This window comes from Grammomys surdaster, unplaced genomic scaffold (assembly GCF_004785775.1).
Source record: "Grammomys surdaster isolate TR1022 unplaced genomic scaffold, NIH_TR_1.0 125928, whole genome shotgun sequence".
NCBI lineage: Eukaryota > Metazoa > Chordata > Mammalia > Rodentia > Muridae > Grammomys > Grammomys surdaster.
This window is the reverse complement of record NW_021620751.1, coordinates 1613642-1634323: the sequence shown is the minus strand read 5'-3', so window position 1 is coordinate 1634323 and position 20682 is coordinate 1613642. Positions and strand designations below refer to the sequence as shown.

The following is a 20682-nucleotide window of genomic DNA, read 5'->3' as shown; positions in this document are numbered from 1 at the left end:
GGTGGTGGTGGTGGTGGTGGTGGTGGTGGTAGTGGAGGAGGAGGAGGGGGAGGAGGAGGAGGAGGGGGGAGGAGGGGGAGGAGGAAGAGGAGGAGGAGGAGGAGGAGGAGGAGGAGGAGGAGGAGGAGGAGGAGGAGGAGATTCAAAACCCACCAAATTATCAACTAGGATATTTGGTGTCAGAGTTGGCATGCATTTAGCCCTGCAGTCATGCAAACATACTCTCCCTTAAGAATATGAAAACAGTTATGAACCTTAGCATTTAATGGTTCTCTCTCCAGCAGGATCTGGAAGCAGTTTAAGACAGGGAAAGAGCATGATCAAAACATGCTTTTTTATAAGAAATAAAAATATTTTAATTAAAAGGAATATAGAGACACACCTGACAAATCTGTCCTCGTGTGAATTACAGGACTTTTTTTTAATTTTTGTGATCCTGAATTGATAAATGTACCATCAAAGGGTCCTGTCTAAATGTAAGCGGGAGCACAAGGGACCACTGAAGTGTCTTATCCTTCTAGGCATACTTTATTCAGACCTCGTGACTAGTGGCAGATGGAATGGAGCTGCCCCTTATCTCCTCAGATTCAATATGCTGTGGTAAAACATGTGCACTGGTTTCAACTGCATCACTACATTATCTGATAAAACTAAAAACACCGGATTTTCAGAGGTGGTGTCCCAGAGTCAACTGCCTCTCACCTCCTTCCCATTCATTTGGGGAAGTAGAAAACTGTTATTTGGGTAGGTGCCTCTAAATACGCCTAAGGAACACTAGTCTGTGTCAAACAATGTTTTGTGCATTTTAAAACTTGAGCACCACCGCAAATACTTTGAATGCATCTCTCTCCCATAGAAAAACCCACGCAAGAATGCACACACGCACACAAGCATGCACCTCATACACTATTTAGCAGCTCCTGGGCTTTCCTGAAGTCCATTTGTAGGCCCTAAGACCTCTAGGTTAGTAAACACTGCTTGTGTTGGTAAACAAGTATGAGTCAAAGCTTGAGCAACTTCTAGCATTTCACCCCCTGAACCAACCAGGAATCTAATCCTGCCTTTGAAGGCGCTTATCATACACTCAGCCTTCGTCAGAAATAATTACCATAGCATTCTTTTTTGTTGTGTGGTAAATTGCTCAAAGCATAAGGGGATTAACTGCTCTCAAACAGGATCCAGGCTCTTTCCTACCTCAGAGGTTGAGAACCTGAGCTATGGATGGCCTTCCATGCAGGGAGGCCACCGGTGACTTCATTCTGATTCTCCCCAGAGAGCTAATCAGTAGACTTCCTGACGCTGGCAACACAAACAAGCCCAGAATTAGCCTGGCTAATGCAGGTATTGTCTGGAAGGACAGAGACACCACTTATGTAGAATCCAGCAACCCACCTGCCTTCCCCTAGGCCCTTGTCCTAGTTCTTGGCCCCTCCCTCTTCTCAAATCCCTGTCAGATACATCGCCACCACAGCTACCTGTGGTCACTGTAGTCGCTAATTTAGACTCTCTCATCTGGAAAGGGAGGCAGAAGGAGGTATAAGAAAATAGTCAACAACTTGGCAGTTAGGTGAGGAGATTTCTACTGAAGTACAGACAGTAACTATTGTTTGCCTGTAACGATTGGTAGGTGTCAGAACAGGTAATGGAGAGTATTCTGAACACTCCCAACAACAATAAATAATGAGAAAAAAACAAATGAATAGAGAAATGAATGAATGAATGAATGAATGAATGAATGAATGAGAAGACTGGGTGTGGCCTAACTCTCATTTGATTACAGGGTGGTGATCACACCGGACTCCCAGAAGAATCTATACTTCAAGTACAACTAAGTCAGCATCATTCAGACTTTCTTGTTCTGTAACTGTCTGATATAACTTCATCCTTATCGTGAGTCACCCAGACCCTGCCTACAATGTACAGTCAGCCTTAATCATTCCTCCGACTCCAAGACCCAGTTAAAGTTGACGAGGAAAAAAAAAATTGCTATGTAGATTTGTTCCCTCATTAAAAATATTTTATGAGACTCATACGAGATTTATATTTTGGGGATCACTTACAGTTGTTCCTCATACTCTCAAAGAGTTTCCCACCTTGCGAGCTTATACAGGGTAAGAGGTACTTAACTATAAACACTACACTAACTAATATTAAATTACTAATATTAAAACTAGTCCGTTTTCAACACAGATAATGAACAGGCCCATAGTGAGGATAGAAAGTGAAGTTTGGGCTGGGAGGGTGACTCCAAGCATGTGCCATGCTAGTAGTGTGAGCTCCTAAGTGTGAATCACTAAAACACACATGCATAGTGAAGGGTCTGCATTCTTCCAACATGATCCGAAGCAGAGGACAAGAGTCCCTGGGAGCTCCAAGGCCAGCTACCTTGCCTTATGCGGCAATCAAACCACAAAGAGACCTGGCCTCCCCCATGATAGAGAGTAAGGGTTGACCCCTGAGGTTGTGCTCGGATCTATACATGCATGCTGTGATCTGTGCAGGCCTGTGAGCATGTATGGACACATACACACACACACACACACACAAGTGCAGTCAGCATAAACAATGAGAAGGAAAAAAATGTTTCCAAGCATTCAGTATCCTTGAGTATCCCCCCGCCCCCGCCAACCCCTGACCCTGTGACTAGAAACCAGGACAACAGTGAAAACCCGGGTCACCTTGGAAAGCAATGCCACCTCTAAAAATAAAAATAAATTAAAAAAAAATCAACATTCACAGGCTGTAATATAATAGTTTCCTGGTACACAGAAAGAAAGACATGCTTGCTACTCGACCCCCACAAGGGAGCTGTGGCAATTAATTATTCAGCATCTGTAAAGTGCTTTGAGAATAAGACACTAAGTGCTAAATATCATCATCAATTTTCAGCAAACCACATGGAAAGTGAGCTCACTGGATCCGCCATGGAACTGAATCATTAGGATAAAAGTCCCGGCTTTCTTTCACCCTGCATTTAGACCATTAGACTAAAGAGCTCTCAATGACACCCCTATGGACGCATCCTTCCCTCCTGACAGCCTTTAACTGCCTTGTGGAAAAGAGCTAGTCCTTGATTTTCAGAGAAAACGTAAATTCTAATGATGTGGTTTTACTGGGATTTATCCTCTTTACTCATTAGGCATCCCTTCTCTTCTGCATTTCACATAAGCTACGTAAAACAGGGAAATTATTACTACATTCCTCTCAGGAAACTTTGCATGCAGTTTAAGCTCTGGCTTAATGTACTTCCTTGATATGTTACTTCAGCAAACATTCATGCATGTGTCCATGACCATAGGATATGTATCATTACAGTCTAAGAACCGATTAAACTTTACATTCTAAATGGAAGTAATAAATCAATCTATCTATCTACCAAAAAAAACGCTCTGGAGGAAGAATTTTTCCTTCCTAATTACAAACTTCTCTAGTTTGCATTTATTTACTTTACACCTCATAACTAAGACTGAGTTGTTGTTCACCAAATCATGACTAAAACCCACATTTTAAAGACCGGTTTGCAGTGCTGGAGATATGGTTCGGCATTTAAAACCACTGGCTCTTCCGGACGACCTGGGTTTGATTTCCTTTACCCACATGGCAGCTCACAACCATCTGTAATTGCAGTCCTGCAGGACCTGACGCCCTCTTCTGATCTTCACAAGCATTGCACACATGTGGTGCACAGACATATGCAAGCAAAGCACTCATGTATATAAAAATATATAAATACAAATTAAATAAATAAATCCTACTTACAGGTATGAGAAGGAAATGAAGAAGGGCTAAGAGAGGGGGGAGCAAAGAGGAAAGGAGGGAGAAGAGAGAACACTAAGTAGCATTGTTGGGGTTGGGTGTTTTCTGCCTCTCCACCTCCCCCACCCCATTAAGTAGCTCTTAAGCAGAAGTTATGAGCCAACATCTTCAATGCCACCACATAGTAATTGCACCCAGCCTGGGATTAGACACACAAGTACAGAAGTCATTCTTACCTACATCAGCTTTGGAGGCAAGACCATTTGCTATCCCTTATCTCCTGCAGAGCAAAAAACCATCTACCTAAAAGTTCTGATGTTGTATTTGGAACCTCAAAGCTATGCCTGCATAACTTTCTTGCCTGTGGAGTTTTCACCTATTTGACAAGCCTCAACACAGTTTTCTTACAAGGTGATTTATGTGTTTTAATCCTCAAATGAAACTTTAAAAAGCCATTGTCCTAATTTACTTTCAATGGCTGTTATTATAAACACTGACCAGAAACAACCTGGGGGAGAAAAGGGCTTATATGAGTGGACAGGTCACAGTCCACTGTTGACAGAAGCCAAGGCAGGAGCATGAGGCAGAAACCTGGAGGCAGGAACTGAAGCAGAGGCCATGGAAGAGTGCTACTTAGTGGCTTGCCCAGCTTGCTTTCTTATAGTACTACCTTGGACTGTGGGCCCAGGAGTAGCACCACCCACAGTGGGCTGGGCCCTCTCACATCTGTCATCAAGAAAGTGCCCCACAGACATGCCCATAGGCCAATCTAATAGAGGCAATTCTTTAATTGAGGCTCCCTCTTTCCAGGTGACTCTAGTTTCTGGTTCCTTCTTTCCAGATGACTCTAGTTTCTACCAAGTTGTCAAAAACTAGCCAACACAGGCATCTTTGCCTTTACAAAGAGCTTATTATGGGATGAGTGTTTCCCCACTCACATGTAATCATTAACACACTTTTACACATGTGCTGGTTATCTTTAAATATTTTATCCATATTCATATTCATCCTTCCCATACATGTCACTAATCAAATACTAAAGGGAGATCTTAAATGAATTCAGCTTTCCTAATCTCAATAGTTCCTTAAAAGATGATAGTTGCAGAAATGAGAAGATGGGACCTCCATTAGACTTGTGACTCAGAGCAGAAAAGTAACTATGAAATTCTGCACAGAGCCCAGAAGACTGCTCTATTCAAATAACAGTTGGTACCCAAGAATTAAAGTAACACAAAATTTTTCATTGATTCTAGTTGATGCCATGTACCCACATAATCCTCTTCTTCTAAATAGTAGTTTGTAAAAATAGTAGTTTATAACAAATATGTACATTAATTTCTTTCTGTGGATCACTCCTAAAGATCTCACTTCATTTTTAAAAGAAAAAAAAAAGTAAGGCTCCTACAGGTAACTTAAGCTAAAATGGAGGATGAACTCAACAGAAACTTTTAAGGGGCTGGAAAGACAGCTCAGTGTTAAGAGCACTGGCTGCTCTTCGAGAGGTCCTGAGTTCAATTCCCAGTAACCACATGGTGGCACACAACCATCTGTAATGGGATCCGATGCCCTCTTCTGGTATGCAGGTGTACATAAAGATAGATCACTCATATATAAAATAGATAAATCTTTAAAAAAAATATACAATTTTGGGGGGAGCTAGAAGGGTGGCTCATTGGTTAAGTGCAATTGTTCTCTTGAAGAGGTCCCAAGTTTGGTTCCCAGCACCCATGTGGGACAGTTGATAAATGTCTGAGACTCCAGCTCCACTCTGCTAGCTTCAGGGGGGATACGGCAGTTATTAGATATTGATCCACATGTCACATGTTTCATGACTGTTTCTACTTTAATGTTAACAGTGTAATCAGACAGTCCTTTTAAAACAACAAATATATGTATATATATATATATATATATATATATATATATATATACACAAATATACATATATCACAGCAACCACCTAGGGGGATCCCATTTCAAAGTACTTTGCACTCACTCGTGTCCCTAACGAGACTATAAAAATTGACCAAGGCATTAGCCATGCCCTCTACTAAGAAAGAAGTAAACCAGCAGAAGCTAAAGCCCACAAGAACCTTAATTCAAAACCAAACTTCTAAAATACTCTAGGTGATCTACTCTACGTTGGTGTCATTTAAATGCTGAAACAGTAACAAAAAGGATTCCGGAATGTTTAAGGGACAAACACTTAATTGCCAAGGTTACAGTTATTGATTGTAGGTGCTAACCTCTTCCTGTGGCACCAGGGCAATAGGTAAGGTGCAGACAAACTGTACAGACTTCCCTGTCTCTCATGAGCTCTGTACAAACGAATGGGCATGGCTCCGCTTCAATTTAGAGAATGCTGTATACATCCTTGATGGAAGCTAAGATAGGTCTCGCTCGATCTCGCTCTTGCTCACTGGCCCGCTCTCTCTTGCTCACTCTCTCACACACAAACAAACTCTTAAAAATTTCACCTACCCTATGACCAAATTCTTCACATTTTAACATCAGTACTTATTCCTTCTGAATCTACCCAGTAAACATATATAAATACCAGTAAGACGTGTAACCTATTAGAATGCATTAAATTGCCCCTAATACATTGCCAGGTGTTGTCTTCTCAGAGGAAGAATTAGGAAACATTAATAATGAAAGCCCAGGAGAGTCTTATTATAAGGGGCAGAGAGAGTTGAAAAATACCAAACACAACTTCCCTACACTTTTCTAAGAACAGCATCCCCCCCTCTAACTTACTTAAGTCATGGGAACTGAGATAGGTGAGCTCAGCTGAGAAGCTGAGAACTGGGAGCACAAAACCACCAGCCACCACCCCTCCAGATGCTGCTCTGTGCTGAAGGCCTGGCTGATAGAAAGTTCTAAGGCCTGTTCTCCTTACTTCCCAGTGGGACAACTCAAGTATCTCTGGAGGCCCTGCTGGGGACCTGCCTACGCCTTGTTATTCTTGTCTAACATTTCAACTCCTCTCTCTGCTCACTCCCATTTTCTCTCTCCCAATGTTCCTCAGCACAAGACCCCGAAAACCATTAAGATCGCAGAAGCTGCTCAAGGTACACACAAAGGGGGCGGTGCAGGTGGTGCGGGTGGTACGGAAGGTGGGATTGGAGCACAGGCCCTCTGGCTCTAGAGCCCCAAGTCTTAAGCAGCACAAGAAAGTTCTGACAGTTATAGAAGATACAGAAAATTATGGAACTTTGTGCAAGCCTCAACAGCCTGCAGGTACAAGCAGACTTCAGTAAGGAAGCTGAGATTAGCTGGAGTTGAGCATCTTCCCAAGGCCTCCTCTCAGTCTCAGCATCTGCTGGCTCTGCGCTTCACACAGCCTTTGTGGGTGATCAGTGTGCACATGAGGGTGACACTTTTCTCTCCAAGATACAATTATCCACACTTTTGTTTAAAAAAAAATTAAGGTACCATAGCCGTCTAATCAGAGATTAAGGCCTAAGAGCATGAACAAATTGGTTAGTAGTAGTAATATAGCAATCAGTCCATACGTTTCTACCCCGGACATGCTCTCTGAATTGCATAAAGATCAAGAGAGGCAGGCAAAGGGAAAATTGTTCAATGTGTCATTGAGATGGGAGATAAGGGTGTACAACTCAATTTACAATGATGAACATCAAAAATGTTTTAAGGCAATTTTAGTTCAGACCCTAATTAGGTAAGCTTCAATAACCAGAAAATTTTACTAAAGTGAACACTTGACACCGCTCCTGTTAACTCAAGCAGGCACATTCACAATTTCCCAGAACCAGGCCCCTCAGAGACTCCTTTCCTTTCCTTGACGTCCCAGACCGTGCATCCCCATAGCCCAAGCTGCAGGTGGTTGCTCCATCCCCCATCTTCCCAAGACAACACACTCCCTGAGCACTTACATCCCTGGACACCGCCTGAGAATGGAACCCCTGAGTTTACACTTACAGCTGCACTCCAAGCAGAGTGCTGCTAGAAGCCTGCATGTTCTAACCTGCTGCTGCTGAACCTCTGGCTTTTCTATAAAGACCTCATCTTGCTCAAGCTCGTGTATCTGTCTGTCACAGAAGCTAAAACCACAGCCAAGTGGGTAGATGTGCCACTGGACTTCCCAAGGTCTAATCTGTGAATATGCTGTTACACTGCAAAAAGTTATAAAACACAATCTCCCCCCTCTCGTGTGTGTGTGTGTCTGTGTCTGTGTCTGTCTGTGTTTTATGTACACACATTTATATAGGTTCCTATACCCATGCATACTTAGAGGCTACAGGTCAAAACTAGGTATCTTTCTCTATCACTCTCCACCAACATATGTTTTGATCCTGGGTCTGTTTCTGAGCCTGGAGCTCAGCAACTGGCTACAGTGAATGGCCAATGAGCTCCCAGAATATCCCTGTCTCTACCTCCTCACTAGCCTTACAGGCTTGCTCTGCCATACCAGGCTCTTTATATGGATGCTGGAGATCCAGTACCAGGTATTCATGTTCCTGCAGCAAGTAACTGCCCACTGAGCCAGCCTCCCAGCTCCTGACAATGACTTTTAAACTTTCAGAAAATAAAATTTTACCTCATTTGCTTAGGAAAATAATTTTTTGACTGGTGGAATTATTCCAAATCAAGAAATAATATGTAATAATTTCAATAGCAGCAAAGACTGGATTCAGAGAAATTTAACAAGGTCTATGTGCTCATTTTATAACCTCACATAAAATTAAGACTGCGCATACACTAGTGGCCTCTGGTCAAGGTAAGAGCTGAGACATGACATGCTGGGGAAAGATGCCAGAAATTGCCATATGGGGTTGGACCCACCATCTTTCATAACAAAGTTCAGTGAGATCTTACAGCAGCACTGAGGAAGAGAGACATGTTCCACACGATGACCAGTGAGCTGAAGGAACAAAGCTCTGTGCAAAGAGAATGGCTCTGGGCAACACCCTGGATAAAGAGAGAATGGTCACCAGAAGATTGGATCTAGTTACCTAATATCCCCATCTTCTCTTTGCAACTGTATGAATACATGGTCCCCCAATGGATTTCTCCAGATCATCTCCTTTTGGAGAAGCCAGTTTCTCAGTATGATAAGAAACTCTGAGAAGCATAAAACTCTGAATATCATCATAAAAACCTAATTCTTCTGGTGACTCTGGTTCTCAAGCTTTCGGGTCTAAGGAATGTGTTGACAGTGTCATAGGCTTCAGTGAAATCTCATTCAGACGCCAGACACCATTGGTTATAACCACAAGCATTCATACAGCTCTGTCCGTTCTCAGGCACTCATGATGGGCACTATTTCTCTACACCTTTCCAATATTATCTCTCTTAAAAACAAGATAAAACCCTCTAAGGTATATTCATTTCTTGGGACATATTTTAATTTGGCATGTGCATGAATATTTTTGCATGCATGCATGCATGTATGTGCACTATGTATGTGCAGTGCCCAGGGAGGCCAGAACAGGGCACTGGATCCCCTGAAATGGGGCTTGAGATGGTTGTGAGCCACCATGACAGTGCTGGGAACTCTACCCAGGTCCTCTGCAAGAGCAGTACACTGCACCTATCCACTGTGCCATCTCTCTAGGCTCCCGAGGGAACATTCCTGATGACACCTCTTACAATCAAACCAATGCACAAACAGTACTTGAAAGTCTTCAGCAAGAGATAATCAAACTCAAATATGTGTCCTAGTGTATTATTTTTTAACATACTAAGAAATACTGAAACATAGTAAGATTTTACTAGAAATACTACACATACAAACAAAAGATCATCTATAAAGCACCTGACTATCCTATGCCTTCACACATATTGTAAGGCAAGTCATCACACCCTAACATGCAGATATAATAATATTCTCATGTCTGCCAATATTACTCACTCAATTATATTTGTATAACATCTTTCAGAGATTTTGTAAAAAAAAAAAAAAACACATCTGGACTTAAAACTTATTCAACAGGTAAAACATAATCAACATAAAAATAGTTTGAATGAGAAAAGCACTGAGTTAAGATGTCTTTCAGGAATCTTAAAAGTGGGGGGGACATTGAATAAAGGACATGAAAAAAATGCCCTGCATTTTAGCAACTTCTTGTGTTAGACTGTAATGATTCCAAAAGAAGCTGGGGCTGGAGGGGTGGCTCAGTGCTTAGGGGTCCCAGCCACACAATAATGGGGGCTGAAGTTTGGATCCTAGAACCTACATAACAGTCAGAGAGATGAGCAAATGCCTGTAAGATCCAAAGGATCCAATGGCTCCTGGTCTCCACAGGAGCACACACACGCACATGCACACATGCACACATACACACGCACACACACACACACACACACACGGAAATATCTTTAAAAAAAACATAAAAGCCTTAAGACACTATCAATACTTTTAATCTCAAATAAATGGTAAGAGTATGTACAACACAGAGAACAAAGAAGCCACTCAAATCAAAATGGGTTGTTTTCCAAGAATCAATAACAGAAGACAAATACTTCTAACAAAGTTTTACCTCAAAGTTACCAGATCCCAAATGTCATCAATAAGAAAAATCACAGGACGTGTGCAGAGGGGCAGGACCACAGCGAGTCGCAGGGGCTACCTGTGGTCAGTTCTTCCAGAAGTCTGACTCAGAGAACTTCACTGGCATTTTAAGTCTTTTTTGCTCTAGCTTGTTCAGTCAAGGCAGCCGTGTGAAAGGTGTGCGTGCGCCCTAGACTGAAGAAGTGCTCGGCATAGGACAGCACGCTCACCCGTGAGCAAGCTAAAGTGCAGAAGTGTGAGCGGTGAATGTTCAGTCAGAATTCACACCTAAAAGTTTTGACAGAAAAAGAAAAAAAAATCCAACTGCTTGAGTTATATTTTCTTCTGATGCTTTTGGATGAGTTTTCCTTTTGTTTCTTAATGTATCTTCAAGGGAATCTATCTGATCTTGATTATCTAAATCCTTTGACACCTTCCTATCTGCCTCTCTTCGATTCCCTGGCAAAGAAGCCAACTTGTAATGGTGAGAATGTGTGAGCCTTGTGTTTCTGTCTGATCAATGCCCAGCATTTTCCAGAGGTGACTGATTGTGATCATCAGGACTTCAATAAGCTCCCAGCTGGGGATTGGTTCTAATGTTTTGTCTTCATTTGGTTCCCAAAATCACACAAGAATCGTCAAGTCCAGACGCTGAAGGTATCTGCCCCCAATTGGTTTTTGATTAATCAATAAAGAGCCAATGGCCAAAAGAGGAGGGACTGTTAGGATGCCCAGGGAAGAAGACAGGGGAGAAGAAGAAGGAGATTCTGCCATGAGAGGAGCGTAGGATAGACCATGCCACAGCAGGGAAGCAGAGAGGGCAGACTTAAAGGCCCACTGACATGTAAGAAACCAGGAAAGTGGCCCTAGGGACCACTCACTCGACTGGGTCTGGGGTAACAGAGATGAAATATAGATTTTAAAAGGTGTTAACTCAGGAATACCAGACGGGAGTGGGAGTTAGCCGTGGGGAGGTTTGGAAGTGCCTGGCCACTGAGCTAGTTGAGGCATATTTAAAATATCACTATGCATGCGTGCATGTGTGCATGTGTGTGTGTGGGGGGGGTACACATGTATTTCATTCATGAATCCAGAGCTCTTGGGTGGGTGCAGAGCATGTGTAACCCACTGGGAGCTCAGTATGGATTAACAATTCACCATTACAGTTCTCTACCAAGAGGCCCAACTCTGCTAACATGGTGAGTGTTCATCTCCTATTCCTAAGGCCACCATCTATAGAGGCCCAGGGTGTCTTGGTGGGGCTGTGGTCATGCACCTCCCAAGAGGAGGGCCTTAGAGTGCAGCCAGCCATCAATACTCAAGTGCCTGTAACACCTGTATTAAAGACATTGGCCTGTTGCATCAAGCCATGTAGACAACAGAAATGCTGCTGAGGACACTAGAAATGAAGAGTGTATTCACTTCTATTTTACACCAGTTTAGATACTAGAGTTATTGTAACCCATTTCTTCAAACAGTTTTCCCTGGGCTGAAGAGATGGCTCAGCAGTTAAGAGTACTGGCTGCTCTTCCTGAGGATCCAGGTTCAATTCCCAGCACTCACATGGCAGCTCACAACTCTCCATAACTCTAGTTTCAGGGGATCTGTGGCCCTCTTCTGGAGTCTTTGAGCACCTGCTCTCCTATATATACACTCACATGCATACACACACATCTATATATAATTTTAAAGTAATAACTCATTTTTTTAAAGATGTATTCATTTATTTATTTATTTATTTATTTATTTATTTATTTATGTGAGTACACATAGCTCTCTTCAGTCACAGCCAGAAGAGGGCATCAGATCCCATTACAGATGTTTGTGAGCCACCATGTGGTGGCTGAGAATTGAACTCAGGACCTCTAGAAGAGCAATCAGTGCTCCTAACCACTAACCCATCTATCCTGCCCCTAAAGTAATAGCTCTTACTTAAAAATACATACAATCATTATTCTTCAAAAAATCCATAATCTCAGTCTTTTGAAAATCCCAAGTACTGAATAGACAACAAAGGAAGGATCCTTGTTGTCAGCATAGCTACAGCAGTATCTACACATCATGCAGATTTATCAGCCTTAAAACCACCAGTTTAGCCGGGCAGTGGTGGCGCATGCCTTTAATCCCAACACTTGGGAGGCAGAGGCAGGCGGATTTCGAAGTTCAAGGCCAGCCTGATCTACAGAGTGAGTTCCAGGACAGCCAGGGCTACACAGAGAAACCCTGTCTCCAAAAACAACAAAATCAAAAACAAAACCACCAGTCTAACCTCTCAGAATGTAACCACCCATAGCAGGTGTTTGTGAAGAAAAACTCTCTGAGGCACTAGTTTAACATGGTCACCATTTGTATTCATTTCCAGTTTCCATTATGCCTTTACCAGAAAACAAATCTGCCTGCTATACCAGAAAAGTCCATTTCTCATCTAGTCAGCCCATTTGGGTCAAGCACAGATGAAATATACATCTAAAATGTAAGCTTCCCTATAAATGCAACCTGGGGTGTGATCCTGAAGTAATGCTACTTGCCCAGTAGAGTATTTTTTAAATTAATAAATAAATAAATAAATAAATAAACAAACAGCTGCACTTAAGTGACGAGACCAAATTAACCAAGAGTACCAACAGCTCGACAAAGCAAGGAAATAAATAATTAAATCCCAGTACAAAAGAAAGAAAGAAAAAAATCAGCCTTCGGGTAAAAACTGCAATCAGATGTTCACATACAAACTCTTCCTCCAGGGGGCTGGAAAGATGGCTCAACGGTTAAGAGCACTGGCTGCTCTTCCAGCAGTCCTGATTTCAATTTCCAGCAACCACATGGTGGCTCACAACCATCTATAATGGGATCTGACGCCCTCTTCTGGTGTGTCTGAAGTGACAGTGCACTCATATACATAAAATAAGTAAAATCTTTTTTGAATATAGATAAAAACTCATCTTCCTTGTATTGCCAACCTGTTTTGTAAAATGAAATCTATCACTGATTAAAAGCACCATGTGATCCTCAACACACACACACACACACACACACATTTTAATTCTATTTAAATAGGCAAAAGAAAAAAGTCTCAAAAATCAACCATTAGCTGAGAAGCAGGACTTAGGACCTGCTGCCTCACCACTTCACAGTGCTGGCAAGGGTGTGCTCTGCACCTTGACTTTCATGCTACAGTTGGCATATATGAGAAACATTGTATCTACATTGGGTGGAAAGGGTTCTTTCTGAGTCCAGCTTTCAGTGGATATTCTTCTTCCTTAACTGTTCAACTCTGTGTGCAACATGGTTTCCAAAGTTTCCGGACTGGAGGAGCCACTCCAGTATTCTAGATCTGGAAATGTGTTGCCTAGCACTCTAATTACACAAGCTAAAAATATATGGTGTGTAGGCTTTAGGAGAATTGTCCATGGAGTGAAGAGCAGTATAATCATTTTTCAAGGGTGCTTTAGGTCTGGTGTGTGTTACATGGGGTCCAGACTTAATATGACCCATATAATGAAACAAGTGATCTCAAACTGCTGGCTGTTAAGACTCAATTTCCAACATAATGTTTCATAAACCCCGTTCAAAAGTTCAGCTTTATCGACAGAAAGTAAAAGTCTTGGAGGAAAACCTGCAAAACACGGTTTGAGTTACCCCGAGTAAGAACCTAAGAGAGATAACAAAATGTGTTGTTCATTCAGTGAGCCAAACATTTATTAATATGCCAGCAACTGCTCTCGGTGCTGGCACAATTCACGAATAAAGAGCACTGCAGAACACAATGACGATAATAACTAACATATGTATAAGTCGGAACAAAGCTTAATAAAGCCCATTTGGTGGATGCCTGAAACCACCTCTGTGAGTTGAGTTCTATAGTGACTTTGGTAAAATAGATAGATAAATAAATAAATAAATAAATATTTTAAAAAATAATTAAACTGACAGTTTTTTAAATTCCTCAAATCAAACACTGGGTCATACAGACTAGATAAAATGTACAAATCACATAATGTCCACTCTTCATAAAGATGTTTGCGGGAGACTTCCATTCACTGCGTGTAAAAGGATGAATCAGTACCAACTTTGAGGGAAGATATACCATCTACTAAACCAAATCTAACAACTGAACTCAGCACACACTACTAAGTTCTCCACACTTACTAAGAGATATATTCAGGAATACACATATCAGGAGCACACATCATAATCAACAAATATTGAAAACAACCCAAGTATCCATCGAGAATGGAAAAGATAAATGTCTTGTGCTATTCCCCAGAAGTAAATCGCCTCAGAACAATGAGAGTAAACAAACTTGCTACACGTGAACCAAGACCAAATTTCCCAAACATAGCATCAAACAAGAAAAGTCAGACCCCCATGTACACACCACACGGCTCGCTCAGGGGAAGTTGAATAACAGATAAAGTAACCTACAGCCTCAGGAGTGAGAAGGTACTGTTGAAGGAACCTTCGAAGCTTCCAGTGACCTGCATCCTGACGTCAGTGCTGGTTACAGGGATGGATTCACTCAAGTAGATAGTTGAGCTGTTTGCTGATGTTTTAATGGCATTTGAGATGTTCTCACTACATATTGCACCTCAATAAAAACTTAAAAAGGTGAGGCTGATGGAAGGATTGAGAAAAAAGAGGAAAGAAGAGGGGACACTGCCATACATGACATTCTCAAGTATTAAGTTCTATCCTTTACTTCTGTTTACGGCCTTCTGGCTTCCTCTTCCTTTACCAATAGGCTGTCCACTCAGCCAGCTCAGCATCTGCTATGTACCTACCAATCTCAGACCATTTCTACCTTCTGTTTTCTTGTTGACTGTGATATTAAAGGTCTTATAACAATCGTAACTCAAATGTGCTTCCTATACAAAGACTCTAAGAGATCTCCCACGTGATGGGAGTCCTCTTTAATATATGTCTTCTCTCTGCTGCTCAGAGCCTTTCTTTCGAGAGAGCATGCCAAACAGACGACCATATAACTAGAGCCCAGCAATCATTAGGAGGTCTCCAAGGCAAAGCTAGAATTAACTAGTTGAAAAGCCCAGACTCCTTAAGTTTGCTCATTTGAAAACAGTATAGAGTGGGCTGTTCATGAGGAAAGATAGTTTCAAAGGCAAAAAAGAAAGCCTCACTTCCTATTAATGACATTAGGAAAGAGCTTCCCTACTGTGTGACTCACAAAAGAACAAGTTTCTCTTTTTTGAATTTCTGATTGTTTTATTTTTACGCCACCCAAAATTATCTCAAAAACTCTGTTTAAAAAAAAAAAAACTCTTTTAAGCTTGTTAATACAAATTCAACAAAGTAAGAGGAAAATAAAACACCAAGATGCCAGTTGTGGATTACTAATGTCCTTCAAAGACTTAACTTTGTGTACTTTGCTTCTGTGTGGATTCTGTGTGAAAATAAACCTAACCCCCAAGACTGAAGTCACACGGGATACAGCCAAACTGAGAATCAACCAGGGCAACACCTCCAGCACTGTAGAATCTAAAAGTTCAACGCTGAAGCAAGTGGGCACCGCTGATGGGCAGCATGGCCTAGGGATGGTGAAGATGACATTAAGCAGGATGAACTTTCACGTGCTTTATCCTCTTCCTGTGTGACTGAAATAACACCCATTCTCTTCACCACAGTCACTAATGATGAAGCAGCGGTCTGCAGATAGACTGTGCATTGCAGCCTCCACCAATAACTTCCCAGGGTGGTTTAAAAAAAAAAAATTCTCTGTCTTGGTTTTTGAGTCTCCCAGCTAAGCATAAAAACCTCTTCCATCTGCTTGATATTTTTCATGGAAGAAGACTGTGTTTTGGCTCCCACAAACAACAGATGAAAATAGTTTCACCATTACTGTTATTACTATTTGACTGTCATCCGTTTTCAATACATCTCCTAACTCAGGGGTAACAAAGACATTATTACTAAGGAGTATACCGCCGTGTGCTTCGTGTAGAGGACTGGAGAAAGCAGTTTTTCTCTCCTCCACCTCACAGCAAGTAAACAAAGGCATGGCTTCCACACTCTCCCTCTGGTGACTTGTCAACTGTCCATTGCACTCTGCACTCTCTGCTGAGGCCAGAGAAATGCAGTACAAGTCGTAGCCTCGGAGTCATTGTGATAGTAAGAGAATGTGACTGAAGATAAAATAGATTGAACGGCCTCTGAATTAGTGTGGTTTTGCATGTAACTATGCAGATTAGACAGCGCTGTGTAAAAGATTATCCACATCTACGGCTGGAAAAACAGCTAAGCACGTGAAGTGGTGGGTATACGAGATGCCTTCCAGTTATGACACAAACATCCATGACCAAAATGCACCAAGTGTCTAAATATTGGGAATCAGGCAAAATATATTTGTGTACAATATACTCCTGGCCTTATATCAAAGAAACAGTACTTACCCCCTAAAATACCTATATGCAAAAGTAGTAATATATAGTTTCGTCAAGTCCTATTTAGTTCCTGGGTTTTCTTTAAACTGTTCATTTTGCTAAAGGACCCCATTAAGAAACAAACTCCATGGGTCTTCAAGGTGTCCTGAAAAATCCATCAAATAACATAAGTGGTTTGGTTACAGCTTCCTCGAGACAATCAGTCATGTACCCTGATCCCTTCCGTTTTGAAATAAAACTTGGAAACCTTAATCATCATCCGCTTGTTCTTTCCCAGACCTGATTATGCATCAAATCCAGACTTTATGCCTAGTGTTTTAAAATGAACACCAAGGAGCATGCTGAGTATCCTGGCCAGACGTTGGCAGCAGTGAATTCTCCCAGGACTGGCTCCCCTAACCATAACAGTCCTTATGGACTACAGCGCCCTCAAAGGCAGGCAGGGAAACCTGATTACCTACAGTGATTCACAGTGTGTTTCCTTCCTTAAGTGCTGTTTTCCTTTAAGATGTGAGCTATAGTCAGACTAGCATGCCTGTTATCAGAACAAGAGATCAGAATCTTCAAATTGTACTTGCCAGAGCTCAGTGAAAAATGAGATTACCACCAGGGTGTGCTGGGAGACATCCCAAAGGTTGTCTGGCTTCTAACACGTTTTTTTTTTCCTCCACTACAATTGCCTGTCTTCCTTTTACACAGTATTTCTGTAAATCCAAATGTCTTCATTTAAAATGATGGCACTTGTGTGCAAACACTGCAAGGTCTCTTATGTTGACAAGGTGAACTGGAAGAAATACATCAATAAATTGAGCATACTTCTGACCACCTGAAAACCTCACCTGCCTTGTATATCTTCAAAAATGGCCCTCAAACAGATAATGATACTGAAATTTGTATGCTGTAAAATAGAAAGGGATGAGGATTTCTGCTTTCTCAAATATACCTGGCACTACCAAAATATTCCATTTTCTTTCTCTCACTCCATTCCAAATATGTGCCCTATGCCTCAAGAATTCATAGCAGAAGTTAAGCTTCCTATCCTGTCTAGATATGGGAGTTTTGTACCATCTCACCTATAATCAGAGATATGGTAAGACTATTAAATTCCACAACTTAATGTAAGAGATCAGAATCCTGTTTAGATTTAACTTTAAAATGAAAGTAAAAGTTTTTCTCTGCTAGGAAAGCTTTACAAAGTAGGCACGCTTCCTTTGAATGAAATACAAATAGTCTTGGTCTAAGGTACAATAATGACTGGAAAGTATTACGCTAATGTGACAAAAACAAGGACCAGGGTTCTTAGAAACTTTGTTTTTGTAAGTGTTTAAACCACCGAGCACAGGACTGGCTGCCAGAGAGAATCTCTTCAAATCTCAGAAGGATCAGGCACTAGCGAGCAATATACACTTCCATTCAGATAATATTGCAGTCCCTAAGTCCCTGATTAAGAAAAGGAAGTTCGACGCAGCACCTCAAGAACGAGCCTTTCCAGGATCTGAGACTGTGTTATTGCAGCCCGGTGTCCGGGAGTTCTCACCCAGAGCAAGTTTGTCTGGCACTGAGGTGAAAAGGGGGAGAGAAATAAGTGGAAACAGGGAGAGAAAGGTGCTTTGAGCACTTCAACTTCAGACTGGAAGAACTTGCTGCAGGCAATCATGCTGAGAAAGAAGGTGGGGCCTCCAGGAGGGGTTGGGGAGGCAAAGCTACACACTTACAGGAAACCAAGAAGGGCTCTACACGGTAGAGCCCAAGCAGAAATGCGTTTCCCAAGTTGAGGGGTTTTCTTTCCCCATTTTGTTCTCGGAGAACTTTCCTCTTTGTGGAGCTTGCTGCAGTTAGCTGCTGTTGCTCAGTGGCTGCTCTTCACAGACTGCCAAAGGCTGAGTGCAATGCACTTAAGGAAGGAATCACCTGTCCTTGCCAAGATGCACATGCTGCCCAGTACCTGAGCGAGAGCTCCGCCGTCGCCAGCCCACAGAAATCCCAGTTTAACCTCTGTCTCCCCCTTGCAAATAAATGTGTGCGGCTTGCAGAGAATCTGCCTGACTCACCCCCGCCTCCGGCGTGCCAGGGAGAGAAGATGCGAGTGCCCGGTCCTGGAGCGGACAGTGGAGAAGGGACCGCGGCCTCGATGGCACTGCTGCCCTAACCTCCACAGCTTAAGGATCTGGGGGGTGTGTCCCCCTCCCCCTCAAGCAGTTTCCCAGTCACACCGCGACCACCCGGGCTCAAGGGAACACAAGTGTCACTGCTCTTGAGCCCAGCCCGGGCGTCCACTGGCCCCACCACAGTCGTGGCAACAACGCCCGGTTACGTGCAGGAGGCTATGCAGTAGGGGGAAAACAGAACCACCCAAAGTCGTCATCTGAACGCTAAGACGGAATAAAAAGTACTTTTTCCGCAGCAACAGCAGCGGTGTCCACACTTCACGGGCGTCCAGCCCAGGGGATGCCCGGCCCGCCACTGACCTCTCTCTCTCTCTCTCTTTCTCTCTCTCTCTCTCTCTCTCTCTCTCTCTCTCTCTCTCTCTCTCTCTCTCTCTCTCTCTCTCTCTCTGCGTCCCTCCCTGGACGCACCGAGGCCGCCAGCGCGCCCTGTGGGACCGCCACCCAGTGCCCACCGCGCGGGCGAGGTTTGGGGACGTGGCCGACCCTCCCTGCCACCGCTCGGGCCACTCACCTCCTGGGGTCGGGCTTCCGTCGCTCCTCCAGCTTGGCGACCGAGTGTGAGGCTGCAGCGGCCGCCGCCGCCGCTGCCGCCGCCGCCGCTGCTTTCGCCGCCACCTCGGCCGCCGCCGCCGCTTTCGCCGCCACCTAAGCTCTGCCCCGCGCGCCGCCGGGGCTGGGAGGCGGGGGAGCGCGGGGACCCGGGCGGCGTGGGCTGGGAAGTTGGCGCGGCCGGTCGCAGAGCGCGCGGGGCAGCGGTCGCAACTTTGGCGCCGGGTGGGTGGCTGCGCGCTGTGCGCCCAGGAGGCGGCCGAGGGGCGAGGGCGGCCGCGGGAGGGTCGGCCACGAGGGGAGGGAACGGCGACGCCGAGCGGTAGTGCCGGCCTCGGGGAGGGGACGGGCGGCGGCGGGGCGGCTCCGCTCTACTCTGCCTCCCGCAGTTCCCGCGTGTGCGCCCGGCTCTCCGTGTGGCTGCTGGGAACCGACGCTGCAGCCGGGGCCGGGCTCGGGGATGGGCTAGGCGGCCAAAGCTGTGCGGCGAGCGCGAGCCCGTGATCCATATTTAAAGCGGCGAGTGGCCTCGGCCGGCCCCCTGCCCTGCCCTCGCTCGCGCCCGCCCGCCCGCCCGCCCGCCCGGCCCCCTCGGCTCCCGGCCGCCGCTCGGCGTCAGCCGCCCGGGCTTCGGCGGAGGGGAGGGGCCTCGGGCCGCGCCGCCCTCTCTGGGGGCTCAGCTCGCCGCGCCCTCCCGGGGCTGGAAGGGGCATCTAGCTCCCGACCCCGCAGCCTGGTTTCGCCAGGCTTCTCCTGTACCCAGAGATAGTTTCAACGTTTTATCCAGCTGGCCTCAGTTCCTCTACACGGGAAGAACCTGAAGTTGCCTGCGATTTTTCCCAACCCAAATTATTCCGGATGCCACTCTACAAAACTTGGGGTGTGTTGGTAAAGAAAGTACTGTCAGCGTCCAGTGTAAGTCACTAGTCATCTTTTTAGGCAAAGGGTGTCTGGGGACACAGGAGTGTCATTGGTGGCGTCTGTCTGAATTAAGGAAACACTCTCAGCCATCAGAGGCAGGTTCTTGCGTTTGCAAAATGATCTTTCATATTTACTATGCTGCTGAAGCCAATTAAATACATTTTTTCCAAGCAAATCACAATTATGTCAATGGCCCGGTGCTATTGCGATCAGTTAAGAAATCCTTTAAGGTGTGAGCAGTTGCCAGCACAGACACCATCTAATGTCCTGACGACTACTGTAGAGTGACCATTTAATGGGCTTAAGCTACACAACATACAGTGCAAGCATGTCTGTGTTTCCTGTTCATGCGTTTTGTATGTGAAAGTCACTGTTGAGACTC

The 20682-nt window shown here is 44.0% G+C and overlaps 1 protein-coding gene across 1 annotated transcript in view; it reads right to left on the bottom strand.

Moving 5' to 3' along the window:
- Slc4a4 (solute carrier family 4 member 4) overlaps positions 1-19401 on the bottom strand; it is a 325511-nt gene extending 306110 nt beyond the window's left edge. Inside the window, exon 1 of the mRNA XM_028752664.1 lies at positions 19342-19401. The gene's annotated coding sequence lies outside the window, so the exon portion shown is untranslated. The remainder of the gene's footprint in view (positions 1-19341) is intronic.
- Between the last annotated feature and the right edge of the window lie 1281 nt (positions 19402-20682).